This window comes from Dipodomys ordii, unplaced genomic scaffold (genome assembly GCF_000151885.1).
Source record: "Dipodomys ordii isolate 6190 unplaced genomic scaffold, Dord_2.0 Scaffold57, whole genome shotgun sequence".
Taxonomy (NCBI): domain Eukaryota; kingdom Metazoa; phylum Chordata; class Mammalia; order Rodentia; family Heteromyidae; genus Dipodomys; species Dipodomys ordii.
In genome coordinates this window covers 11,855,989-11,872,645 of record NW_012267273.1, presented here as the reverse complement: position 1 = coordinate 11,872,645, position 16,657 = coordinate 11,855,989, and positions in this window count along the sequence as shown.

Below are 16,657 nucleotides of genomic sequence, written 5' to 3'. Positions count from 1 at the left end.
CACAGCACCACTTCCAGCTGTTTCTGTTTATGTGGTGCTGAGGAATCGAACCCAGGGTCTCATGCATGCAAGACAAGCACTCTACCACTGAGCCAACCTTTCCAGACCCAATCACAACGTGATTGTATTATGGAATGTTCTGGCATCCTCTGTGCTTCTTTAACTTTTACGATCCTTTGCTTATGGGATTTAAGGCATCATTAAGGTATCATTATGGCCTCCTCTCCTAATGAAATGAGAGTTGATAACTGAGTTAGCATGTCAGCAGTCCATGACCAGTTCTGACTTTATGGATTCAGATCTGGTAGCAGCCATATCAGGGCTACTCACTCACCTCCACATGCTGGGTGTGTGATAGGAAGGCATTTATGGTAACCTTGGAGTCTGAATGAAACCTGTGTCATCTATGTGCCTTCCTCTGGGACACACACACAGAGCTAAACATTCTTTAAGAGCATTCTTGGGGGAAGTGGCGCTTTAGCTCAAGTGGTAGAGCGCTCACCTTGAGCTGAAGAGCTGAGGGACAGTGCCTAGGCCCAGAGTTCAAGCCCCACGACCGACAAAAAAAAAAAAGAGCATTCTTGGGGTAGATTGCACCATGGGACCGGCCTTGGAGTGGGTGGGTGCAGGCGGGCAGAACTCCTCTGGTCACTTCGCAGGTGGTGGAGATGAATGTGCCTTTTGTGAAGGGAATTATGCTGATTTGGGCTGCTGACTGGGGTCTCCAGCTGAAGGGGCCACCATTGTTTTCGTTTAGAACCCAGAACCAGAAGAGCTGTGAGGAGAAACCAGAGCTACATTAGTACTTGTAGTGACCAGCTCACTATCTGATTTTCTTTTTTTTTAATATATATTTTAATTGTAAAGATATTGTACAAAGAGTTATCAGTTACATGAGTAAGGTAACGAGTACATTTCCTATCGAGCATTGTTACCCCCTCCTTTGCTTTTCCCCTACCATCCCTTCCCTCCTCACCTCCCCAACTTCTCCCCACCCCATCCCCCCCAAGCTGTAAAGTTTGTTTTCAATATAGTGTCTTGTGCATCTCATTGTTACAATGGGCCAACCTGTATCCTTATTTCAGCATTTTATTTCCCTTACCCTCCCCAAATTAGAAAAATGTATATATAAGATGCAGCACACCAGGATCAAAGACAATGAAAACAGGGGTTATACCGTGGGGGAAGAACATACAAAAGAAACAAAAAAAAAATCACACAGTACATTATAAGTACACACACAGTACATTATAAGTACATTAAAAACTACAACAAGAAAGATAAAACCTCTTGTGTCCCTATCTTGGGGTTCATCTTGCTTAGCATCATCTTATAAAGGTCAAAAGCTATGTACACATGATCACTATCTGGTTTTCTTAACACAAAAATGAACACAGCTGACTGTTGATTATTCAGATGCCTCTGAGTAGCAAATAAAGAGCAAATAAAGGTCGAAAACAAAAATGAAGGCAGAATAAAGGCATTTCCAGCCAGGTACTGCCTCATATCTATAATCCTAGCTACTCAGGAAGCTGAGATCTAAGGATCACAATCATGTTGTGATCACAAAGCCACACTGGGCAGGAAAGTTTATGAGATTCTTAACTCCAGTTAACTGCCAAAGGGCCCGAAATGGAGCTCAAGTAATAGAGCACCATCCTTGAGTTCAAGCCCCAACACAGGCACCAAAATAAATTAATTAGTTAGCTAATTAAAGTCATTTTCAGATGAACAAAACCAGGAGAAGTCACAAGCAGACATGCGTTGAAAGAAACCTTAGAGCATTTTAAGTTGAAAATAAAATGACAATAGATGCAAGGAGAAAAAAGGGCATGAAAAAGTAAACTATGTGTGCAATATTGGCCCTATAAACCAATCATAAATACATCTTTTGAATTTTGAAATATATAACTTAAAATAACATAACAGTGATATGTAAGTAAGAAGAAGATAAATAAGTTTAAGTGCCTTAGAACGTTGCATTTTCTGGGAAGAGGATTAAACGTACCAAGAGTTCCAATAAAGTAGCAATAAATAAGTCAAAGCTGTCTACAATTAGACAATCAATAAAATACTAATGAGCATGTAACTTCAAATATAATACAAGAATAAAGTGATTTTTGTTTAATAACTGTATGCTAGGCACTGGAGGCTCATGCCTTTAATCTTAGCTAAGATCTGAGAATCATGATTCAAATTCAGCCCGGGCAGAAAAAGCTTTGAGACTCACTGCTGTTGTTGTTATTGTTGGCTGTCCCTCAGCTCTTCAGCTCAAGGTGAGCACTCTACCACTTGAGCCACAGTGCCACTTCCAGTTTTTCTGGTGGTTTATTGGAGACAAGAGTCTGGGGGGGAGGTAATATATATATATATATATAATTTTTTTTTTAATTTTAAAAGAGTCTCAGGGACTTTTCCTACCTGGGCTGGCTTTGAACTGCAATCCTCAGATCTCAGCCTAGGATTACAGGCATGAGCTCTTATTTCCAATTATCTAGCAAAAAGCTAAAAGTGAGAGTGTGGCTCAAGTGGTAGAGCGCCAGACTTGAATGGAAAGCAAAGAGCAAGAAGCCCTGAGTTCAAGCCCCAGTACCAGTACCAGTCATCATCATCATCATCATTGTAAAAGAGGAGATTAAAAAAAAACTCAAAGCATTCAGATGAAGAAAAGCAGATGAGAGAGCTATCCCCAAATGGGTCGATGTTTTCTTTTCTTTTCTTTTCTTTTCTTTTTTTGTGGTGGGGCCTGAATCCTGGACCTGGGCGCTGTCCCTCAGCTCTTCAGCTCAAGGCTAGCACCCTACAACTTGAGTAACAGTGCCAATTCCGGCTTTTTCTGCTTATGTGGTGCTGAGGAATCAACCAGGGCCTCATGCACGCAAGGCAAGCGCTCTACCACTGAGCCACCTTCCCAGCCCCTAGGTCAATGTTTTCTAATGGAAAAAATTATCTACCTGAACATAAAAACAAAGCTCAGTAATATTCTCTTCCCAGGAGCTACATGTAGAACATTAGGAGACAGACAGGTTACCAATAAAATAGCAGAAAAAGATATGCCATACTTACTTTTTTTTAAAAAAGCTTGTAAGCTCTACCACAAAGCTGAAAGCAAAAAGCATTACCAGAGATTTAGGGGACTCTTCGTTATGATAAAAAGTCTTAATTATCAGGAAGACATAAAACTTTAAAATTTTTATGTACTTAATAACTTAGTTTCAAAATAAATGAAGCAAGATCTGAGTCAACTAGTATGAAAATAAACAAATCTATAAAAGCAGTAGGAGATTTAAATACACCTCTCTCAGAAACTGACAAAACAAGCAGGAAAAGATCAGTGAAGAAGCAGAAAATCTGAACACCATGTGTAACAAACCTAACCTAATTGACATATTTAGAAGACTGTACTCAGCAATTGCAAATTACACATTCTTTTCAAGCACACTCAGAACACTTTTCAAAAACTAACCATATGCTGCGCCATAAAGCAAGTCGCAACAAATTCCAAAGGATAGAAATCAAACTGAGTATCTTTAACCGCAATGCAATTAAGCCAGAAATCAATAACAAAAAGATTACTAGAAGCCACATATGTTTAGAAATTAAGAAGGATACCATCTAAATACCTAATGAAGAAATCACGATGAAAATGAGAATATAGTCTGTTTTCCATATTCACAGCTTCCCCATCCATAGACTCAACCAGCTGAAGAACAAAAATGGAAGTTCAGGGGCTAACTGCTAGTGGCTCACACCTATAATCCCAGCTACTCAAGGAGGCTGAGATCTGAGGATCTCAGTTCAAAGCCAGCTCAGGCAAGAAAGTGTATGACTCTTATTTCCAACTAAGTACTAGAAAACTGGAAGTGGTGCTGTGGCTCAAAGTGGTAGAGTGCTAGCCTTGAGGAAAAGAGCTTGGGGCCTGTGTAGGCCCTGAGTTCAAGCCCCAGAACTGACCAAAAAGAAAACAAAAGAATGAAATGAAGTCCAGTCTGAAATGTACATAATACTGAATGAACATGGACAATTTTTTGGTCAGCAGTCACTGAATAATTTAAACTGGTATTGACATTGTATTAGGTATTATAAACTCTAACTTGGCTTTTTTGTTCAAGATTTGCACTCTGCCATCTGAGCCATACCTCCACTTCCTAGAGATTATTTACAGCACACAGAAGGACATGTATAGACTATGTGCAAATATTTTTTGAGGGGTAGGTGGTTCTTTTTTACTCAAAGACAGCACTCCACTACTTGAGCAACCACTCCACTTCTGGACTGGGGCAAGGGGTGCTTAATTGGAGATCTGTTACAAGATGCCTCTTATACAGTGAAAAAGGCAATTGGTTTGGTGATGCCCACATTCACATGACTCTGCTACTTTCTATCTGTATGATCTTGGGGACATTTCTTGGCCACTTCTGAGCATCACTTTCTTATGTGAAGATTAGTGAAGGAGATTAAGCCAGGCTCGATAAATGTTAATTCTATCTTTACATCTCAGGAAAGACAACCATGGCACCTCACTGTGAAGCCACTCCCTTCAATAGCCACATTCCCACCGATCACTCCTCCTCTCTGACGATTGGCATCGGCCACTCTTTAAGCAAGTTGGACACTGCTTCTTCATTTTAGGCCACTCTCACATTACTCTTCCTTAAGGTCTTCTCCTTTTTTTTGGGGGGGGGGTCCAGTCGTGGGGCCTGAACTCTGGGCCTGGGCGCTATCCCTCAGCTCTTCAGCTCAAGGCAAGCGCTCTACCACTGAGCCACCTTCCCAGCCCCAAGGTCTTCTCCTTTTTGTCTCCTCTTTCTTTCTCTCTTTGCCCTCCCCTTCCCCACCAATTCCCATGCTATACAGTAAGAAAGGATATGTAAAACAGACTAACTATAGTCCAGAGTGAGCATAAAGGGGAATGGAGAGAAGAAAATGATTATTCTAGTGAGTTTATCTCTATAGTTTTGTCTTCTTCCCTCCCCCCCCATTCACCTTGGACATTTTTTTTCCACCCTTTACTTCAAGAGCACTATAGGCAGAAGCTGCTCTGAGCACTGGAACTATCTACCCAACAGCCACTCAACATCTCCACATCTGTGTCCATAAGCTATTCAAGCTCAGCACATTTGAGTGGCACTCACACTTCTCCACTTATCCTCTTGACCCTACAATGTGCCTGGTGCACAAGGTGGCTCATATTAGGTAACAGCACTGTTGCCTACCCCATTGTCAAAGCCAGAAGCCTAGGCAACATTCCTGTCACTTGCTCTCCATCAGTTCCCATCTATATCCACTATTGATTATCCTAAGTCTACCTCTTCTGAGCATATTCACATTACATCTCCTGGATTTGCTTTCCAAATCTCTTTTTCACACACACACACACACCATCTCTCATCAGTTTTGGCTCTTTGTTTTTTTGGGGGGAGGGGGGTTGGTGGGGTTGTTTTGTTTTGTTTTTGCCAGTCCTGGGGCTTGAACTCAGGACCTGGGTGCTATCCCTGAGTCTCTTTGTGCTCAAGGCTAGCGCTCTACCACTTGAGCCACAGTGGAGATAAGAGTCTCATTGATGGAGGGGCAGGGATATGGGAAGGGATAGGAAGGGGAAACAAAGGAGGAAGCAACAATGCTTGATAAGAAATGTACTCATTATCTTGTCCATGTAATTGTAACTCCTCTGTATAATATTTTCATAATAATAATTTTAAAAAAGAGTCTCACTGACTTTCCTGCCCAGGCTGGCTTCAAACCACAATCCTCAAATCTCTATCTCCTGAGTACCAGGGATTACAGGCATGAGCCACTGGTGCCCAGCTGTCTTTGATCTGTGTTCTTGGCTATTTCTTCCACTTGAACTTCCAAGTGACTTTTTTCAATATAATCATCTCTCTTCCTTAATTTTTAAAATAGAAAATTAGGTCTGTTTGGGGTTTTTTTCTGGTTCTGGGTATTTTTTTTTAATACTACATGACTCTTCTTAAGTATTTACATTAGTCCTTTAAATAAGATTCTTGTCTGTCTCCTCTAGCTGTTGTATTCAAAGAAGTCACCCACAGCTAGTGAGAGCTCCTGGAGACAAGATGGAGACCTGCTCTGTCTTGGCACCTAAGTCAAGCTGTCAAGAATGAACAGTTTAGACAGGGGGAGTGTAGTTGTGGAGGTGGGAGGGAAGGGATGGGAGGGGAAAAACAAAGGAGGAGCCAACAATGCTTGATAAGAAATGTACTCATTACCTTGCTCATGTAACTGTAACCCCTCTGTATAGTATTTTCACAATAAAAATAAACTTATTTAAAAAAGAGAGTGAGAGAATGACAATGACTTTGACAGCATTGGAAAGCGACATAGCCTCTGATCCTCGGGGCCAAGCAGGTGGCAGGTCACCTCTGCTCAGAGCAAACCTCAGGAGAATGTCTCTTGTTGACCATCTCCTAAGAAAGAAGACTATAGCTCCCAGGGGTGGGAAAGCCCAGTCCAGGCCGCAGTTCCATTTCAGCACCTGAGGAGCAGGAGGCCAGCAGGGTCCTAGGACCACCTAGAGCTGGCCTTGATCTCCTCAAGTTATAGATTTCTATGAAAGTGATTCCTTCATCTTTTTTCCCTTGCCTGTAACTAGATGGACTAATTCTGAGGGACTAGAAAACAAGTAATACTTTCTAAAACAGGAAATTTGGGAAGCTCCCAAAGATATACCCAGAGAGGGCCCTAAAGGTAAGTGGCATTCATTGGTCCATGGAAGGGCAGCAAGAAAGCCAGTGTCCTGTGTCCTACAGCAGCGCTGGTCTTCCTCCTAACACTATTTTGGGAAGCATTTCTTCCTTTCACACAATTATCTCCCTCTCTAAAAGGAAAATACTTCATAGATGAGCAAGAGAAATGTTTTAAAAAAAATCAATTCATGGGCTGGGAAGGTGGCTCAGTGGTAGAGCGCTTGCCTTGCATGCATGAGGCCTTGGGTTCGATTCCTCAACACCACATAAGCAGGAAAAAAAAGCTGGAAGTGGCACTGTGGCTCAAGTGGTAAAGCGCTAGCCTTGAGGTGAAGAGCTAAGGGACAGCACCCAGGCCAAGTTCAGGCCCACGACCGGACCAATAAAAAAAAAAAATCAATTCAAGTTCCTTACTGTCCCTCAACCAAAATGCTGTTTAATATGTTACTTTCATATTTTATATAATCTAAGACATGATCAATTCTAACACATCATAATTCTATGCAATACTAAGAAAGAAAAATTCTCTCCAGCTTAAACTAGGACATAGTATCAATAAGAAAATGTATTCCAACTTCAGAGATAATAAATGTGAGAACACATTTACACTCCAAAATTCCTGAATAGAACATCCATACATTAATTGGGTCAGTATGCCTAGTCTACTGCAATTAACATGAGACTGTGCATCTGCCAGGGTGGAGTTCTACATACACCCAAGAGTAGAAAAAAAAAACCTTTAAAAAAAAAACTTTACTAACAAGGACTTTTTGATGATGGTAGTGAGCGAAATCTTCTGAAGTTCTAATTTTTTCCAGAGTTAAATCGAGGAAATCTCCTAAGTATTCAGGAGGCTGAGATCTTAGAACCATGGTTCAAACCAGTCTGGGCAGGAACACAATAAGGCTCTCCAAGAAACTACTAAAAATCCAGAAGTGGAGCTGTGGCTCAAGTGGTAGAGAATGCAAGCCTTAAGCAAAAAAGATCAGGGATGATGCCCAGGCCCTGAGTTCAAGCCCCAGGACTGACACAAAATGTGGTGCAGGGAATCTCATGTATGCAAGAAGTATAAAGGATTTTTTGTTGTTGTTGTTAGTTGTGGAGCCTGAACTCTGGTCTGAGTGCTGTCCCTCAGCTCTTCAGCTCAAGGTTAGCGCTCTACCACTTGAGCCACAGCACCACTTCCAGCTTTTCCTGCTTATGTGGTGCTGAGGAATCGAACCCAAGGCCTCATGCATGCAAGGCAAGCACTCTACTACTGAGCCACATTCCCAGTCCCTATAAAGTATTTTTTAATAATACACATAGATTTATTCCCAATCATAAGAAACAAATTTAGTTCTGATCACTATTTCTCACAATATTGCTCAGAACCTATATCTGTTCATATGAAGATCTTTACACAGTGCCTGAGTGCAGTAAGTACCCCAGATCTAATATGGCATCCCCCAAAGTACTCTCTCTGGACCACAGGCCCCAAAGAGCTCCTTGCTCATCACTCTGAGGAAGAACTCCCTTGTTCAAGGGTCCTCACACACCCCAGGGAGCGTTAGCTGATCTATTCTTCAGTGAACAATGACCACATGCCCAGAACCAGGCAAGATGGCACAGGTGGCTCATGCCTATAATCCTAGCCACTCAGGAAGCTGAGATCTGAGGATCATGGTTCGAAGCCAGGCAGGCTGAAAAAAATCACCATGAGATTCTTATTTCCAATTAACCACCAGAAAACCAGAAGTAGAGCTGTGTCTCAAAGTGATAGAATGCTGGCCTTGAGCAAAAGAACTCAAAGACAGTGCCCAGGGCCTGAGTTCAAGCCTTATAACAAACTAAAAAAAAGAACAGGAACGTGGCCACTCGTTCCCTAACCTACTATTTACAAAAATTCCCAAGTAGAGAATAGGCTGTCAATACATTTTGAGGTCAGCATGTTTGCTAGAAAACACCAACAGATCCCCATGGTCCAAGTGGAAGGTTGTAGAGATGCACCAATACTTCATAAATCCTCCCCACAACCTGGCAACTATCTCTATATCTTCTAGGGTCAGAAGCATGACTTATCATCACAGTGCAAGCAAATCCATCCATCAGGGCCAGCCTCACACTGAACAGGACTTAGGTACACAATCAGAATGTCAGTCAATTCAGCTAGAACTAAACTTGAATATTTCAGTCCCCATCACCCACCAACAGGCCTATGTGAGAAACCAAATCACAATGGATGTTCCTATTGGATGAGCCTAAACGTAGGAGAGAAAAATGGGGGGGGGTAGATAAAATATACAACACAGCAGCCTAAATCCTGAGTACCTACTTCAAAAGCCGGACGGTACCCTCATGATTGGAAATGTTAAAAATTCATTGGCTACAGCCTCTCTTCATACATCCACATAGGCCACTGCTTTGCTATTAGAATCAACATGACCAGGTACTTTTCTCTTAGATGCTACTTGCTTAGGAACTATTTTAATATTTTCACTTCTTTGGAGGAAAGGGGGTGGGACAGTACTTGATTTTGAACACAGAGTATCACACTGGCTAGGCAGGTACCAATATTTGCCTTTATTAAATTGTTTTTCTGAGACTGACAAGCTCTTTTTTCCTTTAGATTCAATTATTTCCATCAAGCCTTAATCTGGCCTGAGAGTTGTGTCTCTCAAAGCCACACGGATCCACCACTCATTCAACAGTTACTAGCTGATCAACTGCTACATGTCAGGGCTCAAGGCAGGACAGTAGACATTCGGGCTAGATAGGTGAGAAAATATAATGATAAATTTTATAATACATGAGGAATAGACTAGGAACACTGTAGTCCGCTCAGACTACCACAACAAAATATCCCGCTGGTGGCCTAGACAACAGAAATGTATTTTCTCAACCAAGATCAAGAGGCCAACAAGGTTGGTTTCTGTTGGGAAACTCCCATTCCAGCATGCAGGTGTCTACTTTCTGTGTCCTCCTATAGCTTTTCTCTCATGCACAAAAGAAACAAAGCTTTTTTCTTTTTTTTTTCTTTTTGTCAGTTGTGGGGCTTGAACTCTGGGCCTGGGCGCTGTCCCTCAGCTCTTCAGCTCAAGGCGAGCGCTCTACCACTGGAGCTACAGCGCCACTTCCGGTTTTCTAGTGGTTTATTAGAGATAGGAGTCTCATGGTCTTTCCTGCCTGGGCTGGCTTTGAACCGAAATCCTCAGATCTCAGCCTCCTGTGTAGCTAGGATTACAGGTGTGAGCCACCAGTGCCTGGCAAGCTTTTCTTATTCTTGTAAATCCTGTAGAATTAGGACTTTATGATCTCATTTAACTTTATTTATTTCGGTAGAGGCCCTATCTCCAAATAAAGCCCCATGAGAGTCACAGCTTAAACACATGAATTTGGAGGACCACAATATTGCTACCCACAAGTGCATAGGGAAATATCTGGGACCTGGCTCTGGGAAAGAGCTGCCTCAGAATGCTGATTGGAAAGTGGCCTACGGGGGTGAAGTATTATAATGAAGGAGGACAGACAGAGTGGTCAGAGAAGCTGACCTCCGATGCACGTGCCATTGAGGCCTCAGTTGATCCTATAGGAAGCCTTGACATTGAGACAGCCCTTCAGAGGGCTCTCAGATCTAAATAAATGGTTCTTCATATATTCATTCTGTCTCCTTGACCCAGCACCTCAAGACTGAGTCCCACACACAGTCACTGGGCTCCCATGATGCACATAATCACAGTATTTCTCTCACCATGTTGTCCTTTCTCTCCTCCCTACCAGGCCTTGCTAATCTCATCAGCTTGCACTTGAACTTGTTCCCTGTGGCTGACCTGATTGCTAGGAGACCAGACACAGGTAGCTTTTGAAGGAACATGTAACATTTTGCAAGATGCCTATCTCAGCTTCCAGTTGGTATTCCGAGTCTGCTAGCATTGGCTTCAAGAGAGTCTTTGAGTTCATCATTTCCACCTATATCTACTCCCATACCCCAGCCCCAGTCTCAGGGCACCATCCCTTCTCTACTAAAATGAATAATATGAGATCAGCAAAGACCACAATTCACCTTTGTTTGAAGATCTATTCTTCTTTTTTAAAAAACTTGGTAACATTTTTTTTAAATTTATTGTAAAGGTGATGGGTTACCGTTACATGTCAGGTAATGGGTACATTTCTTTTTTTCTTTTTCTTTCTTTTTTTTTTTGTCAGTCATGGGGCTCTGGGTCTGGGCACTGTCCTTGAGCTCTTCAGCTCAAGGTGAGTGCTCTACCATTGAGCCACAGTACCACTTCCAGTTTTCTGGTGGTTAATTGGAAATAAGAGTCTCACGGACTTTCCTAGGTGGGCTGGCTTTGAACCATGGTCCTCAGATCTCAGCCTCCTGAGTAGCTAGGATTACAAGCATGAGTCATCATTGTCCAGCATGGAGTACATTTCTTTTTTAACAATGTCTCCCCCTCCCTCATATCCTCTTAGTTTTACCCATCCCAACCCCCTCCACCCCAAGTTGTATAGTTCATTTCCAACATCATGTCTACTGAGTATCCCTGCTGAATTGGTTCAGTACTTCTTCTTAAAAATTAGTCCTGAACCTGATTCTCCCATTTTCCTGGTCCTACTGGCCTGGGAGTACTTTAAGTTTGGCAACAAATGCCCCCAGACTTTTGCCTAGAATTGGCAGTTAATTTCATTCTGATCCTGTCATCGTGTCTCTGGTTAACTGAGAGCTGCAACCACAATCCCCTCAGTTACCATGTCCCACTAACCTCCCCCACTGTAGATATTGTGTGATCCGATGCACCCCACACACACTGGCAATAGTCTTGGCAACTGCACTGCTACATAAATCAGGGGCCACTCTCACCCTCTTACCACCAGTGTTAAAGTTCTTATTGCCAGATGATAGACATGTTGGATCCTCATTTTAGTGTCTTCTTCCCAGGACTATTCTTAGTATCACCCATCTTAGCTTGTGTTTGTGGGAAGCAAACTGAGTATACAGAAAGTTCCCTAGGGAGTTCTTAAGGAGATGCACTAGTCAGAAAATGAAAATGAGTTGAGCACTGGTGGCTTATGCTTGTAATTCTAGCTACTCAGGAGGTTGAGATCTGATGACCTTGATTAGAAGCCAGCCTGAGCAGGAAAGTCCAAGAGAGTCTTATCTCCAATTAAGCACACACACACACACACACACACACACAAATCTGGGAGTGGAGCTGTGGCTCAGTTGGTCAAATACTAGCCTTCAACAGAAAAGCTCAGGAGTAGCCGGGCGCTGGTGGCTGATGCCTGTTACCCTACTCAGGAGACTGGATCTAAGGATCCGCGGTTCAAAGCCAGCCCGGGCAGGAAAGACCGTGAGACTCCTATCTCCAATAAACCACCAGAAAACCGGAAGTGGCGCTGTAGCTCAAGTGGTAGAGCGCTCGCCTTGAGCTGAAGAGCTGAGGGACAGCACTCAGGCCCAGAGTTCAAGCCCCACGACCGACAAAAAAAAAAAAAAAAGAAAAGCTCAGGAGCAATGCTCAGGCTCTGAGGTCAAACTCCAAGACTTGCACCAAAAAAAGAAAAAAATGAAGATACTCAATAGGAAATGTACTCATTGCTCATGTAACTGTAATCCCTCTGTACAACATTTTTACAATAAAAAAACGTGCAAAAAATGAGGATGACAGGATGGTGGGAGAGGGAGATGCTGGTCCTAGTGAGACTGAGATAAAGACTCCTGCCCATCTAATAGAAGGTCCTGCAGCTAACAACCATACAGAGATCCAGCCTGAACCAAGGAGGCTGAGCCTTTATATCCATCCTCAAGTCAACCCATCAGTCACGGTGAGCCACTTTCTTGGAAGCAACAAGACCTTGGAGAAGAAAATCTCAGTGAGAGACACAGAAGTTGTTAAGTTCCCAGCAACCAAGAACAAGGGAGCTGGTTCTGATGAGGAGATCTGGGAAGAGAATCCCCCGATCTGCTACAGAGAGACAAAAGAACCGACTAGCATATGGATATGAACATGCCCCAGCGAGGGATGGAAAGGAGAAAGACTCAGCGAGTCTGGAGTGAGGCACATAGAAGCAGCCAAGCGACCCAGAGTGCTGCCCCTTGGAGGTAACAGGATATATATGGTAGTATGCTGTCCTGATTTCTCTGTTCAACCTCTCAGAAGGCATTCCTATTTCACTCCTTCCCAAGTTTTGATAGCAATGAGTCATCGTGTCCCCAAGTACTGGCAAGAGTCTCCTTGAGAAGTTAAAGCTTGTAGACAAAAACCCAAGAAGACCTCAGTACCCGATGATGGAAGGTCTCAGAACACACCATGCAACATACTCCACCCTCATTGTGCTGTTTTCTGTGGAAGATGTTGCAATGATTTTCCTGCCCTCCGTGTCCAATCACAACAAGAACACAAACAAACAAAAAACCCAAACTCAAACCCTGGCTGAACTGAAACCACAAAGATTGGAAATCAACCTGCTGCTATACATTAAGCCCACTGAGAACACAGAAAAACTGTGAAGCAAAGGGGTAGCGGGGGAGGAGGGCAGTTGAAAGAAGGTACTTCGAAAGGAAGGACATCACTTTGAGGCCTGTTCACTCCAGCTTTGGGGAAAGCTTCATTCTTTTCTGGACTCTAGAGAGTGGAACTAGATTCAATCCTCTGACTTCACTGGAACTGGGATTTAGCATTTAGTAAATATTTTATAACCTTTAATGAAAGTGAGACTTTCCCCTCTCAATGTGAATATCAGCCCTGCTTCCTCCTTTCATTCCTGTAAGGTTTGTGATAATAAAGCAGGAGAGAAGCATGGGAGCCAGCAAGCTAAAGTCCCTTTCTAGAGGATACAGTGATTTTCCATGGTGGCATTGTATCTCTTAAAACAAGAATTCAACTCGCTCACCCATCTTTACCCTTAACTTTCACACTAGCTAGCAAGCTGCCCTTTGTAATCCCATCCCGAGCTCTTCCCTGGTACTTTCTTTCCCAAACTCTCCTCACATCAGCCCTGACTCGGGAGGACCCATTATATGATTCACAAAAATACTGATTTCTTAGCTCAGGTACACCTACAGCAAGGCTTTGTCTAAGTAATGTAGAGAAACTAATACTGAATTATAGATTTAACTTAATAAAACAAAGACCAATCTATTATTTATAAACTAAGGAGAAACTTATTAACCCTCTGCCCTCAATTTGCCATAGAGCATACTTAGTTGTTAAATGACTTGATCTCCCTAATAGGTATTAAAGATTGCCTTACTGCATTAGACCCCAGTGCACATTAGCTGACTACACATATTGCTTATTTAACCAGTATATTTCTTTAGTAGGTTCAATTGATAATCTGTTAAAACATAACATGAATTTAGGAGGTGTGCACCTGCATCAAATATTTATTCCCAATAATAAATTTGCTTTACCAAAAGCCAGCTCTCTCCCATGTTGGCCTTGTAATTCTGAACCATCAGCATCAGCAGCAATAACAACAACGTCTCTTGGCTAAGCCACCCAAAGGGTTCCACATGACTGTCCCCTGTGGTGTTAACAGCCATCCTTCCTCCCACCCACAAGCATGTGATGGGCATCTGTTCTGTGCCCTGGAAGGAGATACAGCAGGAAGAAGTAAATCACTGATTGAAACACAATATAAGTGCATGCAAAATACCATGGTGAAACCACTTAGTACAATTAATATACTCTAAAAATGAATGACAGGAGAACAAAACAGGCTCTGTTGAGAAGTAGGTAGTAGTGGGAAGGGGGATCGTGAATAGAGATGGTGGATGAGAAAGAATATGGTCATAGTTCTTTATATGTATGTATGAAATGGTTGAAATTATTTAATAAGTGGAAGGGAGGATAAAGAAGAATGGTAGAGGGATAGAGGCTGATCAGTTATACTGCACACACCTGCAGAAATGTCACAAGGCCAGCTGAGAGTAAAATAAAGCTTTTTTTCCTTTTTTTCTCAATAATGCAAGTGCTTGTATGGCAATTCAAATTTATTGAACTACTGATTAAAGCTTGCTTTCTTTCAAAATATTTTATTACTTATAAAGCATACTAGGGATGATCTATATATAAAAACATGAATGTAAAAATTACAAAAATATGTGTATAATTGTTAATACAATAAATAAAAACTTTATTATAAGATGTCTTTATGGAGCATTAGTTTTTCTGACTTGCTTTTCTGGAAATTGATTTATTAAATTATCAAAATTTATAGCAACTTCATTTTCTTTTTGTAATACAAAAGAGGACTCTACCATGAGACTTTCTTATAAAACACAAATCCAGATACATATTTATTTAAAATTTCAAGATGGTAGCTTGGGTGGTAGAGCAACTGTCTAGCAAGCATAAGGCCCTCAGTTCAAATCCCAATACCCAAAATCAACTTCAACAAAAACTTGAGATGATGCCAGCTGAGAGTGAAACCAAGCATGTCAGTCCTTCTGAACAACTGGTCCCTGAACAATTGTTCCAATCACACGTACAAAACTCGCCCTGCTTGAAGGTTATCAATATATTCCTCAACTTCTTCATATTTTGCCAGAAACTTTATACCCTTCTTCAGTATCCACTCTGAAGACCAACCGTGTGAACCTGCCCTGAAGAATTGCACTAATACACACAGCTTGGTCTGGAGTCCATCCATCATATTCCTCCCTTGTCTTCATTAAACCAAGAGGTTTGCCATGCTGGATTCTTCAAGACCAAATCTCAACTCCTCTTACCTTGACTTCTAATGTATCCCTTGTCCAATAGGACACTGGCTTTACTTTCAAATTCTTCCTCTGATGGGTGGTCTGATCCTATGGTCTCCTCCCTCCTGAAGTTTCTGCTCATTTACTTCGTTGGGTTCCAACTTGATTTCTCTAATGGCAGTAAGACTGTGTTTAAAAATAAACAATAGGGATCATAATTGTGATAAGAATTAGCCAGGAGCAGTGACTAATCGAGGTGGCTGTGGATTAAATGACTAAGCAGAGAGTGGGCCAAGTAGCTATTATGAGATAAACTTCACCATGATAAGAGGAGAAAAGCACTCTGCTTCTCTGGCCCTTTTCCTGCACCAGCTCTTGCTGTTCTAGACTCTTTTTTTTTTGAAATGTTAAGTTTTAAATAAAAAGAGTCATTTTCTTTGTTTTTATTGAGCCAACCCCCTTAGAATGTGCCATGAAAAGATGAGTAACCTATTGTATGCCAGACACACTGCTGGGCACTTTTTTATCAAATCTCATATATTCTTTGTGACCATCTGTGAACCACTTGATCTTTCCAAGAAAAACCAAGGCAGGGGCATTCAGAAAGCCTGGCTCCCAGTGGCCAAGAGGGGCTGGATGGCCTTTTATTCCACTGATAAGTGTGTCTGGCCACAAGCAAAGTGACAGGTACCAGATTGCACTGGGATGGCCCAGAAAAGTGGGATAGCCCAGAAGAGCAAGATGTCCAGCCACAAGGGTAAGTGGTCCAAGGGACACCCCAACCCCATAATAGACTACATGAATAAGATGGAAGGAAGTCAATGCACAGCTAGAAAGCTCCTCAAACTGAAGATTAGAATTAGATTTACATGGTGGCCACAGCTGCCGATGTGGGCGGGCTGGCATCTGTTAAGGAGGCCATGGGTGGACATTTGTCTGAGAAAGTTTTTTCTTACCATTTCATAACTGAGGAAACAAAGATCCGTAAGGGTTGAGCAGGTTGCCCGAGATCATACAATAGTGCCTGAATGCCAACCAGAAGCAGGAACGTAAAACTCCTTCCCTCAGCTGAGTATGACATGAAAGCAGAAGTTAGGCTTTGTTTGTGTTTTTCTCCTTAGCTGAAATACATGGGAGCATAAACATACCTTGATCCTGGCAGCCTGACCCCTGATACAGTGCATTCAGAAGAAAATGGAGTCTCAGTTATCCAACTTGCAGGGCTGGGAGCATGGCTCACGCTGTAGAGTGCCTACCTAGCTAGTGT